The following is a 22,818-nucleotide window of genomic DNA, read 5'->3' on the forward strand; positions in this document are numbered from 1 at the left end:
AGGCTTGGTATAGAATGACTGTGATTTTGTGTAAAATGGGAGTAAATATGACTTCACAGTTTTAACAAAATGTATTTAGGATATCACTTCAAGATATGTGAAATAATTATGCTAAATTGAGATTTCATTACAGTCACTTCTAAATGAGAAGGAAACCCAGTATTTCTAAACAAGTTAAGACAGACCAACTTGGAGTTGGAGAACCTCCGCCAGAACTGTTTACAGACCACGATTGCAAAAACATTACTTTTAAAGGCATGCACTTTGCAGTGGGTAAGTTTAGATGAACATCAGAGTTTCAGGAGCGTTACTGGACCTCTTCCTTCTGTACGTTCAGACCGCCTACTAGAAGGAATCCTGCAATTAGAGATATACATTTAAAAAGTGCATTGCCATAAAAAAAGGAATAATGTAAGTCATACTACATGGCTGCTCATCAATTTCAGTTTTTAACCAAACAGGAGCATATTCCTGATTTTTTTTCTGTGTGTCCACCTTTACGTTTTTCCTACTAAGAGGCAGCTTGATAATGAGAACTTCCTATTAAACCTTCATATTCAGTTTAGAAATGTTCAAGAAGAAAATATGGAAACAGCAGTTGGGGGGAAAAAAAACAGAACTACAGGTCCATTTCATAATCACTAGTCTGTGATCTGTTGTGCTCCTGACATATATTAAGCAGATCCCTCAGAGAATTCTGTCTCCATTCATTATATCCTGAAAGAGTCTAGTTTCGTTGACCTTGATCTCAGTACAGTGCCTTATGTCCCACTGATTTAAGGAGTTTTATATAATGAGTAGCTGGAAAGGGGTGAAATTAGCCCAGAGAGCCATAATATATAAAATGTTCTTTGCTCAACACTAATTAGTTTATTTGATTTTCATCTGGTAGGTCTTGTCTCCAAGGTACAGAGAATGAATTTGTTTTCACATGCCATAACATTAGACACTGAAGTTCTTTAGTTTCATATCCTGTTCTGAGGGTGGTAATTTTGTTTAAAAAAAAAAAAATCTTACTTCAGTAAATAAAAATGAATTTTTGTCAGACTTTAAAAAAATATGCTCTTTTTATTGAGGACTTGGAGGAAATAGATTATGAATTAGACTTTTTGATAACTGAAGATTAATATTAGTCTGCTTCCAATCAAAAACTTCAGCACTTGAATACTGAATGCTTGAATACGGCGGCTCATTGACATAGCCTCCAAGACAATACACCAAAATAGATACAGCTGCTAAAGTGGAAGTTGCTTTCAGCCAATGAATTTACTGCTTGTCAGATTTGTATGCATGTTTGAATGTGAGGGTAATGAAATAACATTATAGATTTCAGAACCAGGGCAGCCTTTATTCAGATAAGGTTATAAGCAAATATGTTTTAGAATGAGTGCCTGCTGAAGTAATCTAATCCATTCCCCACTTATTCTCGGGAGTTTAACTGTTTGCTGCAACATTTAAACATACACAGAACTGCAGGCTGGGGTCACATACAAAGAGCTTTGCACCCGGAGCAAATATACAGTACTAAGATCACAGCGGCTGTATTGAGGCAGTTTGAGTCTATATAGACCTAAGTCTTTATTCCCAGTCTTTCCTTTCAGTGAAGTATCTTTCACGCCTTAAAGCCAGACAGTAGTAAACAAAATTAAGCAAAATTTAACTGTCAAATCACTGTGAGACCCAAAGTTTATATCTCAAGATAAATAGCGTACAACACTGAGGCCAGACTATCAGGCAAATAAAAACTGATGGATTGACCCTACAATGTTTACAACTCAGAACTGAACATTTCCAATGCAAAGCAGGTAAAACTTTCAAAATCACTTCACTGTGATGCAGATTTTAAATAATTAAAATTATATTAAATTATAAGTTAGAGTTTTGAAACATGTTCAGCTGAAAAACCCTCCAGAGGGTTAACGTTAATCCCACTCTCTAATGCTAACACTCCTCATCTGGAGGAAATATTCCCACAGCAGCATTTGTAGGATATATGTTTTGAAAACCCTTTAGACACATCAGTGAAAATTCTAGAAAAGCAGAAACAGCAACACATTGCTCCCAAACTTTATGTCAAGCTCTCTACAACCAGCATCACCGTAGTATTCAACACAAATGGAATAAAAGCAGTAAGCGGAGAGAGGTGGATAATAGCAACGAGCTGTTCCCATTCACACCAGGCACAAACCGAGCAAGAAGGACAGGGACTATGAGCAGGAAAGAAATGGGGCAGTATCTTGCATTGGATCTGATGAAAATTCTCCAGTTGCAAATGTAAACTATAATGGGTTATTAAAATGTTAAAGATAAAAGTGACCTTTGGTGACTCCGGTTTGTAAGTTTAGCTGTCTTTTCTTTCAAATCAGGAAGAAAGACTTTTGAGCAATTCAAAAGAAATGGGTTGGTAGTAGAGATTAAATTAAAATGAATAACATGATCATGACAGAATTAAAAATGTGTTCTATAGAGCTACTGAAGATATTTATTCCATTACCATTTCCTTCTCCTAAGGAAGTCTTTTAGCTTACTCTCAAAGGGCTGAGCTTGTGACCAATATATTCAAGGCAAGGACCAGAACTGCCCTAAAGAGTATTTAAATCATAGGAGAATTTTTCTGAAGAACACAAGTAAATAGGCAAAGTGGAACAGACACATTCTGGGAATAATTATTGCCTCCAGCATATTAAGTTATTCAGCATTAGGCTATTCAGCAGTAATTATACTACCCCTGGGCAAGGATGATTTAGTACTGCATACTGGTGAAAGCCACATAATTAAGAGAGAATGGGATCTGGCTACTATTTAACACACCTTTCCAAATGTTCATTTGATCCAGTTGGCAACAGCCACAATGGACTATGTACGACGGGGAAGGTTAGCGATGTGTCTTGTATTACACTGTCTTGAGCGCTACAGCATTTAGCACTCTATAGTCAGAGAAGGTCAAATTCTGTTCTCATTTAACTCTGTGTAAGCCAACCAGCTTAAACAGAATGCATGTGTCTAATTAAAAGCTGCATGTGGTCTGCTGGGCCGCTCTCTGATGCTAATACATAAAGCATTTTAGCACATTTTGTTCTGTTTGTTTTGAAGTCAGGCAGAATACAGCCATGCAGACATTTGAAAATCAGCTATAATGCTTCATATGCTTGAATAGGAAAAAAAAAATGTTTAACAGAAAGAGGAAATCTTTTGGTGTTTCAGATTACTTCCCTCTGCTGAAATGTGAAAGGTTTACATGGTACTGAGTATAGCCCCCTTTTTTCTGCTGCTCGCATTGTGGTATTCATAGGAACGGGGAAAAAGAGCCTCTGGAATGGGCAATGTCACAAAACCATTACGACTCCTTTCTTACCCTTTGTATCCATGTATCTGTTATAGAATAGAAAATAAGGATATAAACAGATATGAATCTGTTCCAAAAGACTTAGAAAGTACCACAATATAACCAGCCAATTAAGTCATATCTGAGTTGCTGAGTTTATGTGTATCTCAGAATCCAGGCACAGTAATACTCAGCAATGGGGCTTCTGCTTTGTCCCTCTGCTTCAGCCTGCTACAAGAGCACTTTGTGAGAACATGGGATTTGAAAGGCATCTAACACAAGGTGGTATCTAAAACATCATACTTGGGTATCTTTGCTAGGGCAGAAATTCCTTCTTGAAGCCTTATATCCACACATGGAAGATTATCAGTAAGCATCTGATGGAGACAGCAAAATCTGGAATGCCTCCAGTGTCTGAATCTGGCTCTCTGCCTCGGTTACTTGGCTTGCTCTGACACATCCCATGACTTGCTTTACAAGCAGCAGCAGTGGCAGTTTAGAAAAAGCCTCTAGGGGAGGTCACTGGGGGATTGGTTTGGCTCCTCAGTATCATTTGTCTTGCCTGAAATTAATTTTGAAGAAGCCGTTCAGCATTGTTTAAGAATAAGATTATGTATTAGCAATAGCCATTCATTTTCCTGCTCAGTGTAGGGTAACAGAATATAGCATCCAAATGCTAGGGTTTATGTCACTCTGGGGAAACATGTTCTAAGCAATTTGATTTTTTTAACGTTTCTCAGTTACCCTGTTTGATACAGACATCGCAAATAGTGAAAAACTGTAGCACAGTAGAGAAAAAAAAAAAAAATCTGTGTTTTAGGAAAAACATAGGAAATCTTAACATTTCTTGTTCCTTTGTCTTAAAAGGAAAATCAATAAAATGTTAATTTCATTTTTTTACATTCTTTTGCTATTACTTCTCAAAACTCACTAAATCCTTCAGTAAGAAGAGTTAGCAGTACTAAATATTTTTGCATCTCTTGCTATTTCACGGCAATATATGGCTTTCGTTTGAAAAAGACTAAAGATATATTGACTAAACTTATTTACAAAGTCATTGACTTAAATGAAATTCTTCAAGGTTAAGCTAAGTCCAAAGATGACCTATTAATTCTATAGCCCTCCAGACATCATCTTCTATGACTCGTTTTGTTAACAAGACTCACTCAGAATTAAACTGGGGTTTTACCCATCTTTCACTGTTACCTTACCTCACTCTTACCAATTAGTTATTGTGTATTTCTTTCTTTTGTCATTTTTTTTTCAGTTGCATATCTCTTCTGGCCCTATGCAATTGCTGGTAGATTACTTTCTACTTTTTTTTCTTTGCTATTAAAGAAAATAGATTTTCTTGGGGGAAAAAAAAAAAAAGATACTATTTCAATGTCTAAATCACGACTGTTAAATATTGGGAGCCTGGATCAACTACAAAATCTTTCACTCACATGCTGCTTTTCCAAATAACTATTTTTCACATATTCTAATTCAGGACAGAATTAAGAGCTTTGAAATTTTCTGAAAAGAAATGAAACAAACTGCACTGAAAAGGAGAGTGATCTGTCCATACCATGGGATGCTAGAACAGTTCCGAGTTCCCAGGTGATGCTCCAGTCACATCCCAGTTCCATGTCACAGCAAGACCAAGGCCTTCATCATTTCCTTCCCACCTGCCCCCTCCTTGTATGAAGGACACCAAGCAGAGGGACTCCGAAGCAGCCAGACTGCACACAAGCCAAGTCCCCGAATCGGGCTAGCAATGGACTAGAACTGCAGGATGTTGCCGATTGTGTCTGACCTTTGCTTTAAACACAACCCTTAAACCAGGATGATCAATAGTGAGATGGTGAGGACACTTACCAAGACTGCAGGAAACCCAGTAACAGGAACTAGTTCTGTCTGATTCTCATACTTGAACCAGAAAGGTATCATGACATAGATGGGTGCAAAGAGCCATGCACCAAACCAGGACATACATGAACAACATATACCATGCTGGAAGCATGCCTGGAAGCAGACTGTGCTTGATGTCATCTCTATTTACCACTCATGGATATGCTCAGAACAAACAGAAAAGCATCATACGTTGACTGAAAAAGTCAGAAGTCACTTAAGGACAGGAACTCTGTGCAGCGAACAAAATAACAGAGACTTGCTTCTTTCATGACTCATTGACTTTCATTGATGAGACAAAAATCAAGCTCACATTTTTAGCTAGTCAAAAACAAACTGTACGAGATACTGAAAAAATCTTCCAGAATTTACATCCATTACCACAAATATGGATTAGTTTCTGTGTCTGAGTGACCAGCAATAGTTTCTCCATGATTTACTACACATAGAAGAATTTCAGCATCAGTCCACATAGCCAGTCTTTACATCTTGATAACATTTTGGTATTTTTCTAAGTTTGCACATGCTTCTCAACAAGCATATGTTAATTTGATAAGCTGCAGAACAAAACCAAAACAAAAGACAGCTGCTCATAGCATTGGGGGCAATCACAAGGTTGAGATAAAGAGGCAATCTGAAATAGGGAAAAGCAAAAGTACTTTCAGCACATGCATCAGCAGTGGTTTTCCTGCTGTAATGCAGACTTTGATCTGGCTCTTTTCTCATTCTCATTTTTAGCTTAGAGGCTAGTGATCCTTGTTGCTAAGTCACATCAGTGAAATGCTACGAAAGGACAAGTTCCATTTAAACGAATCAGTCTATATTGGCACACACAATTTTCATCCATGTTCCAAGGAATTATTTTGATCTGCAAACTTAAATTAAAACTCATTCCTGGTCTTTTAGCAAGGCACATTGCCTTGGGAGCTTATACTCTAACACTTAGTGTCATTGCTCTCTCCTCTTTTGGAAAACAATGGATGCTTAGAATTAATTCTAAAAGCTTTGAGAACGTACAATATACACAAAACTTCAGGCTATGTCATATGTAGTGACACACTGTATCCAAGTACCAGCTATAATCAATATCTGCGATTTATATGCTGGAATTTAAGGACCTATTACATACCCTCAAAGATTAATGTAATTTTGACTCAAAACTCCCAACAGCCCATGTGCATAGCAGCCTGTAACACAATGGCTTTTCTTGCCACAAGTTGTACAGCAATTCTGATTTTTTTTTTCTCATCACTATGGTACAGATAATTGTAATAGTTTCCACACTGGAACTGAGAGCACTTGCTGGAACAGAACTGGGGCAGGAACAACTGAGAGGTGCAGTACGTCCTTTCACAAACCCTCAAAGCCGCAGGTTTAGTTGGTACGGAGCATCACTGTCCCACAAGTGTACAGGAAAAGAAGGTAGCAGGTAGAAGAAGAGAAGGTAGCAGGTACCACTTCTGCTTTGTGTGCAGCAGAATGCTAATGAGGTTTCCGTGCTACCTCCTGACAGAAGCAAGTGAAAACAGAAAGGTCAAAGTGGCACAAAGAACTGGTCCTTTCGTGCTTGAGCCTACCCACACGGAAGACTGTCAAATGTACAGGTCAGAGATCAAAAGCAGTAGGAGTACACACAATCCCTAGCAAGCACCATGGAGAAACTTCTCTGAGAACTTCACATTCCATGAAGACCTCTGCTTTAATAGGCATCTACAGTTTCCTTTCAACCTACAAACCTCCAGCACGTTTTTACCATTTCCAGTTGAACTTTTACATTTTTGTTCTATCTTTTTTTTTTTTGTCTCTGAATAACAAGGACAAATCTCAAATTATCCTACAAGAATGTCAAAGCTACTGCCTTAAAATTAAATCCTATCCTAGCCAAATGTGAACTAGAGTATTTCCCTGAAATCTCAGTAGACATAGTCTAAATCAAGTGTTCACTAAGGAAAAAAGCAGCATCCAGGCACCTGACTTTGTAATGGCTTTAAACTGTAGCAATGGCTACCACATTTCAATACTGCATGCTCTGTTTTTTAACAGTGAACTATGTTTTGGTTTACAAAAGAAACTGAATACTGTTCTGCTGTGGAGAGCGAGAGAAAGAGCAAGAGATGTAAATACTAAAGAGAGAAGAATAAAAATCTTTTGAAGGGGAATGGAGTGCTTGCCTACCGCTTAAGAAAAATGCACTATAAAGCAGCTATTGATTTTTCATTCAACAGCACTGAATGTTTTATTGAAAAGCAGCAATGCTCAGTAATTTGAATTTTCAATTAAGGTAGCACGTTCCTTGGACACATTTACTACTGCACTCCAGTGACATTTATTTGACTTTTAAAATCCCTCTACTATTGTATTCGTGTTTGTATAGATCAAACTACCAATACAGAAAGCGTTAGGATTATAACACTGCTGATTATAGACATGTGTTTGGAAGGCTCCGTGGACAACCTAATGACTTTATTTATAGGTAGGACAATGTGTAGTCAGACATAGCTGAGCTAAAATATGGCACTATGAGATAAATTAAGCAGTTCAGTATTTCAGCTTATAAATATTTACATTTTCCTTGCCTTTATGGACAGTATATAGTTGCAGTGAAGTTGAAGTGGTTACTGAAAAATGTTTCAATTATCTGTTTACATTTTAGAGGATTGAGGGGGCTTTACTAAAATTCACACTTCTCAAACTGATCAGCTACTTACAGGAATAAAAATTTCACCTGTAAGATAGGATGCAATACTTCTGGACTATAAATAGATAATAATGGCTCATATTGCTTTCTTTTCTAGGGAAAAATGGCTGGTACCCTGCTAGTTCTCATAGCCCAGTGTAGAAGTGGGGTAGCTTGACCTCCATGTGGTCAACTGACAAACTTTGTACTTCTAGAAATAGATTTAGTCTTTCCTAGTCATAGGTGCTTCCTTGTTCAAAAACCGTATCAGCTACTTCTGCTAAGGGAAGAACTTGGGCAATCCTTGGCAATTTTGCTAACGGTGAGAGGCACAGCTTGGAGTCACTCTTGCACCAGGTTGTGCACACTGCTGTGCAACAAAGTGCTAGCAATTCATGTCATCAAAATTACAGTGTAGGTTGCAGAAATTCCCACTAGTTTCTAATCTGTTGCACTTAAACCCTTGTTATTTCTTGCATTTAAAATCTAGATATGAGCAAAAGGAACACACCTTATATGCAAAGCCAAGAAGTTACCATTACTTTTACTGAAGTCTTAACAGTCTAAAGAACTAGTCCAGTTGCAATGATCCTAGCACTTATATCTCAAAATATATTAAACTAAAATATCTATGCAAATGTTCTAAAATCAATGCTTTTCTACGGTGGTGTGCCTACCCTTATCCATGTTTTATTTCTTTTCACCGCTGGAACTACATGAGGTCATTTTGACATGCTGGCTCACATGCTCATTCTTCACTGGTTTGCAAGTACATGTTACACTCCCATGTACTATATATGGGTGTTTTCATGCATGTCAGACATCTGTTCTTTCTTTTTGTTACCTCCTCCTAAAACTGGTTTTACTCAAGTCCAGGGCTTGTTTCCTTTAACAATAATCATCTACTGGTGAGTTATTTATAGTTCTCAGGCTTTTGATATCATCCTGTGCCTGTGGATTCAAAATCCTGCTGTTATCTCTTGCTTATTTCTATGCTGCATTTTTGTTCCAGGGTCATGGGTAGTTCATTCTGCACAGAAAAACTACTTGCTTTTCCTACCTATCCGTTACAGAAATACACATAACAACATATAAGCATGTATATATGTATATTTATGTACACATATACACACACCAGGCAACTGTACAAAAGCAAAACAAAATGGGTAGTAGCACCTGTTTGTCAGACAATTGTTACAGCTAAACAAGCTAAAAGAGAGCACACACAGGCCAAGGCAAGTCCAGACAAAGCCCGACAGGTTCTAAGGCCTGTGTTATCTTCACACAAAGCCTGTGCCTGTTGCAAGCAATAGCAAATACTTACAGGGCTACAAGGCTACAACAGAAAAATTTCATGGAAATGGTGCAAGAAAAACAATGACAGTGAATTAACAATGTCTTCAATAGCTCCTAATTTGCTTCTGCTACTGTGGGAAAAAAATATCAGCATTGAATTTAATACCTTCTGCATACACAGTGAGTAGCGTTCAGGTATCACTAACCTCTTCTGCAACCCAACTGTTTTCCCCCTACTTGTAACTAACTTATCTTGGGGTTTTTCGGTAGGATTAAATTTCAGTAACGGCTGTGTTTGTTTTAATGCTTTAAGGGTGTTCAATAAATATCAGTTCAAATTTGGCCCAGGTAAGAAGGGATAAAGGAAAAAATTTCTCTGTTACTTTTGGCAGGAGTTAACCCTTTTTACAATGGGTGATGTAGTTATATCACACCCACGAGAGTGATTGGCTAAACTGGCACTCTGCCCCTTGCACACCTCAGTCCAGAGCACTGCAGTTAAAAACAGTTGGCTTGCCTCAACTTACTCCTACCCCTTTTCTTTAGCTATTCATCATCATTATACGTGGGGCACTTTCGTTACAGCCTTTCACTCCCCTTCATCTTGGGCAAGGACCTGGCTGGCCCCACTGGCTGAAACTGCCCACACGGCAAATTGTTAGGGAAAGCACGGTCCTGAGGGACGCAAAGGCTGTCCACACGCGACACCGGAATGACCAGCTGAAGTAACAAACAAAATATAGTGAGAAGCTGGAAGAGGATAAAATTAAAAAGGGGTGGGGGGGAGGCAGGTGTAAAGATGAGGATACTTGTCTATTACCAAATTCAGAGTGGCCGCTAAGGTTGCTTCACACAGAGGTTATTCTCTTGAGCAGTCTGGGTTCATCCTGGACAAATAATTTCTTCTAACCTTTTAAACATCGGGCATTTTCAGGTCAGACAGGCCAAGGGCTTCCTGGAGAATAGGAGGAGCTCTCTAGTCCCTCTACAGGGCTCTGAGCAGAGCCAATATATCGCAGTACTTAAGGTGCCTTGTTTCTCTACCTGACCCTTTAATAGGGATGGACTATACAGATGTACTCAGTGAAGTGCTCCCAGCCCTGCTATCATCTGACTGAGATCTCCTGTTAGAGCTAATGAGGTTCTGCTCCCACTTAATCTCTAAATATGGCACAGTTAACGCTTTTTAGTTTGCTTAATGACATGCTATTAACAAAGACATGACCTGAACAGCTACTTGCATTTATTGTCTTTTTTTGTCCATTTTTTACAACTATGTTGAGGCAATTTAATTTTTTAAGATCATAAACTATTGTTTTGTTTGACAAGTTGTATATAATCATCCTACATTCCCCTGAAAGCTCTCACCAAGGTTAATGCATAAACTAGCAATTTATCTGAAGCATTTATCATGATATTGAAATTGCTTTGCTACTTTTCCAAGTTATTATTATTATTGCCTTATTGACAGAGCAGCATGCTAACCCACACTGAAGAGGGGCTGAGTACTCTGTAATTATGTGATTTTTTTCAAGCAGTTTCAAGTTACTGAAATCATCGAACTATGCTTAATGGTAACTTTGTTGAACAGTAACTATGCTGAACAGAATAATTCAATATCTTCTTTGTTCTTCCACTGAGAAATAGCCCTAAAAAAGGTACAGCAACCTACACCTTTATCTAAACAAACTATAATTGGTGTAAGCAAAAGAACCAAAAGTTTTTTGCTGGAGTTAATGAAACCATAATGTAATTCTCTGATCGGATTCATTACCAGACAATCTTGGTCCAAATGAGATTTTTGTGTGTGTGTGTTAGGCTCAAACATTAGACAACAGAGAATTAATTCTACATCATTATTTCAAATTGAAAACAAACAAGTAAACAAATGTTAATTACCTTTAATTTTAAGAACAAGAAACCATGTTTGTTTGAGTGAAATAAGAGTGCATTAAATTTTAATGGGATTTGAACCAAGCCTAAAGAGATAAAACATTCAATCATTTTTCAAATATGGGTTATTATTTTTGCTTTTAAATGACACCAAATTGCCCAAAGGCTATTGTAGTTCTGTGTTTATGGAGATCTGTTTACAAATCTCTGTTACTTATTTTGAACCAGGTATTACAAAAGAGCAAAGTACCTAAATTATGATGGCACGGATGTTCTCTTCGGCTTCTCCTCTTAAGGCTGACCAAACTCAATTAGCCCAGCCTCCTCTTACGCATTATGTGCTTCAAGCCCCTGACCATCTTGATGGCTTCTGCTGGACTCACTCCAGTATGCCCATGTCTCTCATGTATTGGGGAGCCCACAAGTGCACACAGCACTCCAGAATGGGTCTTACCACAGCAAGCAGGGGAAAAGAAACACCTCCCTCTACTTTCTCTGGCACCCTTGCTAATGCAGCTGGCCTTCTCTGCTTCAAAGACACGCTGCTGACTCTTATTCAGCTTGTCCGCTAAGACCCCCAGGTACTTTTCTGTTTTTCATCTACAGCTTCTAGTCTATGCTGTTGCGTGGGGTTATTTTCCACCCCTGAGGCAGGACTTTGCATTTGCCCTTGTTGCAATTTATGAGACCCTTGTCAACCCTTTTCTCCAGCTTATCATGGTCCTTCTGAATAGCAGTCCTGCCTCCCAGCATATCAACCACTCCTTCTAAGCAGATATCATCCAGAAAGTTGCTGAGAGGAACTCTGTCCCAACATCCATGCTCTTAATAATATTAAGCAGTAACAGTACTAGCTCTAGTACAAATTCCTAAGGGATACTACAAGTAACAATTGGCAGCTGGAGTTTGCACTCCCGGTCATAACCTTTGGAGCCCAGTGGTCCAGACAATTTTCTACCCACCTTATCCATCAGAGAGTGAAATAAATTTCAAACAAATTTTTAGATATTCTCAGCCATTTTTCAGCCTCCTTACAAAACAATCTAGATGCCTTTCTTTTGTACGACATTAAAAGCAAGAGGGAAACACAACATTCAAACATACCAATACAAAACAAAGAGAAAAATAAAAATTAGTAGAACAGAACACTGACAAGCTTTAGAAATCAGACTTAAGAATTATATGCATGCTGTATTCTTACAAACGATCTTCATTAGCACCTAATTACAATTTAGTTCAGCTAATCAGATGATCAACTGCATTGATTCTTATCAGCTGCTTAACCCTAACACAAAGTACTATGAAAATTTACAAGATTGCAGTAGACAATTCAAGTTATTTTCAAGTATTTGTTCTCTGGGGAAAAAAAAAAAATATAATGAGGACTAAATTTTGCTTTCCTGCTTAGGAAAAAAGGTTTTCACTGAAACAAGGAATAAAGTCAGTATATAATAGCGTGGTTTGGCCCACATACATTTAAGCGTGAATTTGGGACTGCAAAGAGCCTCATTAAGTCCCTGTTTTAAATAAGTTAATACTTTCAGAGATTTTAAATGGAGTTCTGCAAATGTATGATGTGAGCTATTTCAAAACAGAACTTGAACCATTGCTGCATAAAACTGTAATGATCACAAATGACGAATGACTGAAGACAATGACAAATGCGGACGTACATGGAGCTCTGAATTTCTGTATGTCATGGTTGAATACTTCTCATCCTGATAAATCATCTCTTCATCAATTTTAATGCTGAAAGGATTTGAGAAGAGGTGAACCTGGCCTGAAGTTTACCTTTCTGAAGCAGTACAAGTTTCACAGAATTCCTTGGTGACTTTTCTTGCTCAAAAGTTACAAGATCAAGTCAGAGATATTGGCTGACAAGCAAGCTAACTGTCAAAATAGACATTAAAGATCAAAACTTTACCATTATGAAGAATGATATCAGGAAATTATTCGGTGCAACTAAGAGTCTCTTCTTTGTACATACGTAGACAGTTAATAAATGGGTCTTGAATTTGTGTTAAAGAAAATTTAAGATGGAGACTGATAGAGACTCTCCTCATGCACTTTTCTAATCTATAAATTACATATATATAGACCCATATATACATACACATATATATATGAATTAAGACATAACCTCTCTTTGATGTTCATTCTTACCTCCCAATAACACTAGTGAGTTTTTCAACCTATTTGCAGACACTGAAAAAAAGTTAAAAATTCATTGCTTCTATGGCACCATAAAAAAGTGGATGCTAGGGGTTAATACAAGTGAATACTGTTGCCATCCTGATTGGAATATTGATCCTGATCTAAACCTGATCTGTCTACTTTATTTACATTATTCTCTCTGGAATGAAGCTACTGATATTGAACATGCAGAACAGAATAAATCAAAATATTGTAATCCTCCTTTAAATTCCACATTTGTTTACACCTTCACTTGTGAGACAACTGAATCAAACCCAGATACTAATTTCCTTTCCTGCTTGTCACTTGCTCATTCTTTCTGCTTGTCTCCCAAGTCCACAAGTAAACGTGGTATGGTTGTCACTGACTACAAAACATTAATGAAAGGAGATGCTTTGAAATTCAGGAAAAAAATAATTTCTTTCTCTGAGAATAAAATTATTCAGATACTTATTAGAAAGACATGGCCAGATGTACAAGGATCATGTATTACACTTCTGTTTTTCAAATAATAAAATAAATTCACTCTCCCCAACAACATGAAGCGACACTAAACATTTTATGAGGATCTATTTCATAGCTGTAAGATGGAAGAGAGCAAGAGGGCAAGCACTGGGTCAGCACAAAAACTTCTGTAGCAACACAATTAAAATCTTAAAAGGGCTATTGGAAATAAAAATTTTCTTGCAACCGTGTCCACACTGTGAGATAGACTTGAGTATAAAGTTAAAAATGTCACCCTTTACAGGGATCTTTTAGAAGATATGGACCAGTACACACTGAGGGGCAACTGGTTGGAAAATCGGTTGGCAGAAAAGGCCCGGTGGGTCCTGGTAGACACCAAATTGACCATGAGCCAGCAACGTGTCCTTGCAGCAAAAAAGGCCAACAGCATCCCGGCCTGAGCTACAAAAGCATCGTCAGCAGGTCAAGGGTGGTGATCCTTCCCATCTGCTCAGCCCTTCTGAGCCCGTATCTGGTGTGCTGTGTGCAGTTGTGGGCTTCCAGGTAGAAAAGAGACATGGGCATACTGGAGAGAGTCCAGCAAAGGGCCGTGAGATGATTAGGTGCTTGGAGCATCTCTCATACAAGAAAATGAAATACAAGAAATTCTGTTTAAACATAAGCAGAAAACCTTATTTATGGCAAGAGTGGTCTAACACTGGGGCAGGTTGCCCAAAGAGGTCGTGGAGCCTCCATCCTCAGAGATATTCAAACCTCAGCTGGACGATGTCCAGTAACATGCTCTAGCTGCCCCTGCTCTGAGCAGGGATATCAGACTATACAATCTGCAGAGGCCTATGCCAACCTCAGTGATTCTGTGATATAACTTTTACTACCAGGGTTATGTGAATGTCCTGTGTAAAAACCCAGAAAACATTACCTTAAATTCTCTGCTGCTTTAGTGGCTAACCTTCATCTTCAGATTTTATTTCCAATAGAGTGCTAACGAGAAAATCACCAGTGGGAAGCAGTACTTGCTGTTAGATCTATTAAACACGATTAAAAGAAAGAGGCTGAAGTGCAATTAAGGTAAATATTTCATTGCATTTTATTAATCTGCAGAGATTGTATCCAAAGCACACGTACTGAAGTCTGAGTCATTGTGTTAAATGTCACGAGAACGGAGCTTCTGCTCAGTATGTGCGCTGTGGATGCAAGGTGTGATAGGCTGTTATTTAGTAGATACTTTAACACACATAATTATTTTAACATTTTGCAGTCTTTTTGATACTACCATTAAAAACAAAATTCTCCAAGTTTCAAAAAAAAACTATTAATAAATAGTATTCTGATTGATGAGAATAGAATTAACAATACAGTTATTGAAAGCATAAAACTGATTCTATTCTGATCTGTTTAAAAAAGAATATGGAATAATAATACACAGACACTAAAGTGTTAAATTCTTTTGGAGACAGTAGGCAACTGTTACTAATTTTTGAAAGTGGCAAAAACTGAATGCTTAAAAAATGAAAAACTGTTTTCAGTAACTCAAGAGATTTTAATTCAGATTGTATGTCAATAACCTCCTGGTTTTCCATTTCGGAATACTTTTATTTACCTGCTTTCTTGGTTCTGTCTTATTGAACAGCTTGTGGAAATCACAATTCATGTCACTGATTTACCTTGCAGTCTCTCTCTGACCGTTTTCTCATTCAGATGTGAGTCTTTTCTATTTCATCACCTTGCCTCCAATTCACTACAATAGAATGAAAATATGCAAGAAGTGATATTCAAAAATCAAAATATTACACACTATATACATTATTTGTAGCATAATGACAAGGTAAACTGCAGTAGCAAGCTAAGTACACTTCTTTTCTCATCGCCTCTTTTATGTAAACAATATAAGAGCTGAGATTCTTAATCAAGTGCCTCCAGAAAGCAGGGCATTTCAAGCGTTACACCACCTCCCATTCAAGGCATGAGAAAAAAACCCAAGAGAATTGGCAACAGATGTAAAAACGCTGACACTTACTGAAAAAAAATTAGGGTCTTGCATCCACTGGTCTAACGTCTTCAACATTTGTGATTTTAGGAATTGATCATCACTGGCCGTTCCTGCTCTCTCTTTACAAAACCGAGGAAGTGTGTCAATTCCTGTGGAACAGCAAAAATTAGAGTTTAGAAACAGGGGATAAACGTGAAGTACAAAATACTGTATTAATTCTAATGTCAACTTAGAGAAGTAAATTTTTGGAAAATGTCCTCTAATGTTCCACTGGAAAAAATCTACATAGGACAGTAGATACATACAGATGTAGATCAAATCAATCTGCCCATCTCAGTCATGCATTTTTTTTGAAACTGAGGTTAGTTTCAAGAAACTGTATTGACATTAATCAAATGCATTGTCACTGGAATGAAGCCAAACTCCTTTGAAAGGCCTTGGCTTTATCCCTCCAAGAACACTAGAAAAAAGCACACAAGGAAAAAAATTCTGATCTGATCTTCATTTCTGAGTAAAGGTCAGAACAAAGATATTATAAAGAAAGTCACTTGTACCTTGCTGTGTGCTAACAGAGAATTTACTTATAAGCAGTTATAAAAAATACAGAGAAGATTTTAAGCTAAAAATAGAAGCAATAACCTTTGTGTGTCTGTAGGAAACAGTACATGTGACAGAGAAGAATCTGAACTCTTGAGTTTCAGATATTAACTGCAACACTCTTTATACAGATGGTTGATGATTTGGTGGCATTATCACCCATTAGCTATGACTGGTGTCCACAGTACAAACCTGACTATTCATCTCAAATATTTAACCTTCTTTTTTAAGTATATACAAGGAGGATCCAAAAATGAGTCCTAATGAAGACTACGGAATCCCCAAGCACTGTAGCAGAAGAAAGAGCTGCTCAGACCAAAGCAATTCAGAGCTGCAAGAACTTTAAAGGCCAGCGGGGATAATTCTGGTCACTTAGAGGGCTTCATAAACACAGGCGCGAAACCTTCATTCAGTCGTTCCCCAGCAGCTTGGCCTGTTTTCATGTGTTTACTACAGAAATGGCTACTGGACTTACTCATTCACAGTCATTTTAAGGGCACAGGCCCCAGATAAGGCAGTTTTCTTATCAGCCTATCATAACATCAATTCAAAAGGTGCAGAGTCAACCTTTCTACAGAAAAACATTATTAATTACTTTCCTCAGATATGAAAAATAAAAAATGAAAGCACTTATACACAGTAACTTGACATTATTTAAATGAAATCCAAATAAAGTCATCTGTTAACACCATTATGATCCGTTTCTCCACAATACAACAGCACTTTCTCTGCCAGTCTTCTGTATCCACTTGTTAAGCAATCAGTGTTACACTGCCACTTGGAAAATCTCTTCTAGCTCTCCTACACTCTTTTTCAGCTATACTAGAATTTCTCAACAGTTTAGTAATTTGATATCTTTATTCATGACTCAGGTACCAAGACTGGTGCTGAGGATTTAATCTCTCTAGTGTGCCCGGGGAGACCCTTGTATGGGAACTTTTCTTACCTTCATATGTCATTATTTTAATGAATTTATTAGAGTAACCAATATATAATAAGCAGAAAGGTACTCACTGACCTTTACGTCATTTCCCATTGGGATGCCACAGTAATGATGGGCCCTTTCTTCGGAGCCTGTCAGCCTTCATAAGTATAATTCCAATTAATTCTCAGAAAAATGGTACACACTCATTTCCATGAGTCTTTAAAAAATAAATCAGCAGATCACAAGAGTTAGTTGTGTGCTTAGACCTCTCTTTTGAAGCACTTTACTGTGTTCAATCCATAGAGACGAGAGATCTACACATGAAACAGCTATGGAAATAAAAGCACTTGGAAGCTTTCTCTTGTAATTTAAGTATAGTAAAAAGTACAGCAGCATGAATACAGCCTTAGTTTGCACCCTTACAGCTGGGCACAGGGAGCCAGAGAGTCCTCAGCCTTGCCCAGCACCCTCCGCTGAGGTTTTGCTGGGCTGTAGCATCAGCTTTAGCGACTCTGCAATACAGCCGTGTGTGTCACGCTGTAACAAACCCCTAAGGGAGCTGCCGTAGCGGTAGTACAGTAGTGTGGAGCTTCATTGTTTACTCTCCTATTCTCCCCTTTTAAGCCAAAACCCTTTAGGTATTTAAACTTTTTTATTTAAAATACAGAAGTTGAAAAACACAAAGAAATACCGTGAGTACAAAGCTGTATACAAGACATAAAGTTAACTTTGAATAGCTTAGTTTGTCAAACTTAAGTACTGGAATAAACTTACCATGTAAATATGATAATGAGTAAGTTTTAACATATTCAGTCAAACATCTACAGAATTTTTTGTGTCTTGCTTAATTAGTTACAGTTCCACGTATTGCCGTCTTTCATTAACTTTGTAATTCCTGGGCATGCATAGGTGGGTGCCTCACTAAATAGTATTTGATTAATGCAGAGTACTCTTATAATATATGCTAATTCTTATTTGCTAGGAAGTTAATTATAAAGCTTTGATAATCTGTTTTGATAAATGTAATTTGGTGGAAAATGTGTGTACCTAGAACAGAATGATATCAATTTAAGTTTCTTTTTTTCCTTTTTTACGCAGTTACCTACCCCATTAGTGAGCTGAATCATTTGCCAACTTTGGAGTGAGCATTGGGTTACCCTTTCTTTTTAATAACCCTTCCCATATTGAAGGCTTTCCCAAACACTATTTGCACATAGAAACAGACATTAAGATACATGACCAAGAAGGAAATAAAGCAAAATCAATGTGACCTGCTTTAAAAGTAACTAATAGATTAGTGAACAAGAACTTATAACAAAGTTACAAGCCTATATGGAAAGACTAGGGAAGTGCTCTGACATATTAAAAACGTCATCATGAAAGACCAGCACTTAAATGCTACCATTTTGTGAAATTTAGTTCCCATATTCCTTTCTTGGTTGGCATCTCTGATTTCCCTCCCTGCCTCCAAATCACAGTTGCTGGTAAGTACATGTAATGTTTGGCTGCTGCAATCTCTCTGTTATTTTCTTGTCTCTGAGAGTCCCATGAGTAATAACACTATTCCAAAATTATCATGACAATACCATTATTTGTTAAGAAATTAAAAATAAATTTAAATTCAACTCACAGCAATGCACTGTGAATTGTAAAACTCATCTTAGATATAAAAAAATTTTTTACATGGGCATAGGGAAAAATGATTGGGACTACATATTGATGTGAATCAATACCTATATTTAGCATAGTTAATCTCTTGTACAAATAAAATGCTACTTATTTATTCAGTTTCCTTTAGCTTAATTCCTAAACTTCTAAAGACTTCAAAGACCTATACAGAAGCTAGATAAAGAGCTTATCTGCATAATTCTTATGCTAATTCACAGAAGGTGTCTTGACTAAAAGGATGACTATGAGCACACTAAGGGCTTACTGTTACTAATTCTTTTCCCCTAAAAGCTAAAATATTATACACGTATTTAGTTGTAATGTATCTTATTCTGCTTCTTTAAGAGAGAACATAGTTCTGGATCCAAATGCGAGCCTGGTTACTCACAGGCTGACCTTTCACTTCTCTAGTGTACCTAGAGATACTTTTGAGCCAGGCTACTACCACAGGGCACGTGTGGAAACAGAGCACGAAGAACAAACGCTCACACACTTTTTAAAGAAAAAATAGCTCAGTGTCCTGCGCAGCAGCAAAAGAGAGATTAGTATGTGAAATACTATTAACTGCTGCTCATCAGACATTTGTATTCATCCTAAAAGCTGAAACTATTCATTTTCTCACCAAGTTCTCCCTTCCCCAGCCCTACACTCCCACATCTCCAAGCCGACTCTATACTAATCACTTTACTCTTCGGATAAAAACAATTTACAGTCCCAACATTACACATCTCTGACAATACAATTTCCACATAATATTTATAACTTTGTAAACCTTTTAGTTCGTAGAGTTCAAAGATAAATTGAAATTATTTACATTTATATAAGAGGTAGAGTTTTCCCAGAGAATTTGGATAGGTTTTAATAGTATGCTTTTATTATCTATTTGAAAATATTTATTTTTAACACTATTTTGGTTCAGTAAAAAAGCACCAGTTATTAAAAAAAAATTAGTTTGCAGTTGGTTGCATAAAAATGAATAGAAGGTCTAAATATATATTCTGCTAACATAATGAGAGATCAGGATTTGTGTTTTATAAAATTAATATTTACCAACTACTTAATAAAATAATGATGAGAAAAACACTTTAAAAAAATAGAATGGTTCAATTGTTTTCTCCATATGCATACTTTGATTATACACCATTTTATTTCATATTCTGTTTCTGACTTGGACACTGTTTTGCCATGAGGAGGTATTCAGTCAGAACAGCTTTCAAACACAGTAAAAAAGGAGGGACAACTGGCTCCAAGACTCTAAGGAAAAGAAAGTTTCTTGCCAAAACACCTAGTGTAAACACAAGCCCTGTATACATAACAAATATGGAAGCATGACATCATGTGATATTAAAAAAAAAATCTGTATTTTCTTATGCATATTAAATACATATCTATATCAGCCTGTGTATCTATATACATGTTCCAAGTATCTATCACACCCCATAATTAAAAAAGATTATCTACTTCTTATAAATAATCATCATCATGATTGTATGACACAACTGTCAGCTGATGTAACTGATCAGCTCCAGGTAATTCTGCTGGCCTCACATGCATCACACCTGCAGACCACTCCTAACCTAAACCAAGAAAATAGTACTACCATTTAAAAGGCTTTTAAACAAATTGCATGTTGCAGCCTTTAAAAATTACAGCTTTTCTAGGTTTTTCTACCCTGTGCTTTTTATTGTGCATACAATGGTGAGGGGTTTTTTGTTTTTAACTTTTTACACTGTGTGCTGGCTTTTAATCACGAGTGTGCACATACATTTTCATTACCAGATAACTGAATGTTTGCAATAGTAGTTCAGCAAAAAACCATTTTTGCCCACAAAGCAATTCCCTGAGACTATCTTCACAGGCTTTTTATATGAAAATGAATTAACTAGGTTTACTTACTTGATGAAAACAGTACAGTTCTGATTCACATCCACAACCAAAGGAGGCTTTTCATTTTAAAAAAGGGAAGGCACATGATATGAAAGAAACATAACTCTCTCAGAAGTATTAAAAAAAATCCTGAAGGGTCACTGCTTTCTACATAATGTTTAATTCTTCCTGGAATAACACTGATTTATATGTATAGTAAATAACTCATTATTGTAGCATCACTAGGCCAACCACTGAGATATCATGATATACTATAACACTAATGATTTCCTTTGGTTTCATGAAAGACTTCCTTCTTTTTCCACTTTCTCTCTTCTCCAGAAATATACACAGCCAGGTTTTCCAGGATTCAGTTTGAACCAGCCTACCAAAACCAGGAACTGTTTCAGTAGTGACAGTCTATAGGCATCTTAGTAGATCTGAATCAAACTCAGATGTAGATCCTGGCTAAGTCAAGCATGACGTGGAGGTTGTAAGAATGCATGCACCAATGGTAAATGAATAAGTTCACACAGGTCTAGCATAATATATTGGAAGTGAATAACTCATGTCATATGGGAATGGACAATTATAATGCGTATGCTTCTGGAAAGGCAAGGTATGGGAAATATGCTTTGTTTTATTCCCTTCATTTCTTTCCTTTTTCTGCTTTTTAACAGTACCTCCCTCTTTTCCCTTTGTAAATTGTGCTCACTTCACTTTGTGTCAATGTACACAATTACAGAAATTTGAGCATCTAGTGAATGCAATTTGTTATGTGTTATTTTAATCCACAATCCACTTGGGAGTCGATGAATGAGCATTATGTTTCCCCTGTTTATCTCACCACTACTATTTCCATTCCTGCTAAATCTGGTGTTTGTAAACTAGGTGCTTCTGGCTAAGAAATATAACTTCTACGGAGAGCCCCATAGCCTGAATCTATATGGGAGATACTCCTACGAAAGGAAAGATTTAATCTTAGAAGAATAAAACTTTCAGTATAGTCCTATCAAGGCTATGGGATCTTTAAATAAACCTAACATGATCAGCAGCTTCTATTCATTATCCTGTTAATCAGTTCCAAGATATTTTTTTCACATTGTCAACTTGTTTTTAATGAATTGAATTCTTCCAATTCTTTTTCAAGAGCACCTAGGCTCCTTGTACTGACCACTATGTTTTGATATGTCTCCTTTAAGGAAATCAATAATATATTTTAATCTTGCAGATATAGTGGTAGAATTATAGCTGTTGTCTTCTGAGTACATCAACGTGCCTTCCAATGGGAAGAAAACACCTAGCATTCTTAAGAGCTTTTCAAAATTTTCTCTATTCTCAGCAGACTCAAATGTAATACACTTTTTGTTCTTGTGGAAACACGGGTAACTGGAATAGCAGAAGCCAGAGTGAAGGAGCTGAAGGCAGTAGTCTTTTGTGGTAGAAAATATTCCACTTTTATTTCCAACTTGATCCAAAGTGGGAGCCACTGAAGGAATGTAATTTTATGGTTTCATAATGTGTTAAGATGTGGAATTTAAAACATTCCAATTCCAATCTGCAGCACTGCTCAGTACTGACATTCATAATAACAGGTTCTTAAAATATTTGCAAATTCTGTCCAGGGCATGTTTCAGAATAGAACACAAAGTCACATTAATCAATCAGTCCAGCAATACACTATGCTGTATCAGGGCATAGATACTATCATTCACAGCTAAATTACACGTTTCTTTTGGGAGCCTTTTTTTATATCTCTGGCACATATAATTGACTGCAACTGATGAATTTTGTTCCAACAGTTTATCCTTTAGCATTAACCGTACGCGAAGTGAGGTGGAGTCCTGATACCACTTTTTTGTGAGTCAATGGGAATGTTAGTAGTGCTTTCAGTAGGATTCTAGTCTTAGTCTCCTAATTGCCACTTCACAATGCATATAGAAACAATGACTATAGTTGCAGATGCAGAAAAAATTCTAACACACCACCCAATGGAAGTAGCAATATAACTATGTTTTAGTGATGACCTCCGA

This window comes from Nyctibius grandis, chromosome 13 (genome assembly GCF_013368605.1).
Source record: "Nyctibius grandis isolate bNycGra1 chromosome 13, bNycGra1.pri, whole genome shotgun sequence".
Taxonomy (NCBI): domain Eukaryota; kingdom Metazoa; phylum Chordata; class Aves; order Nyctibiiformes; family Nyctibiidae; genus Nyctibius; species Nyctibius grandis.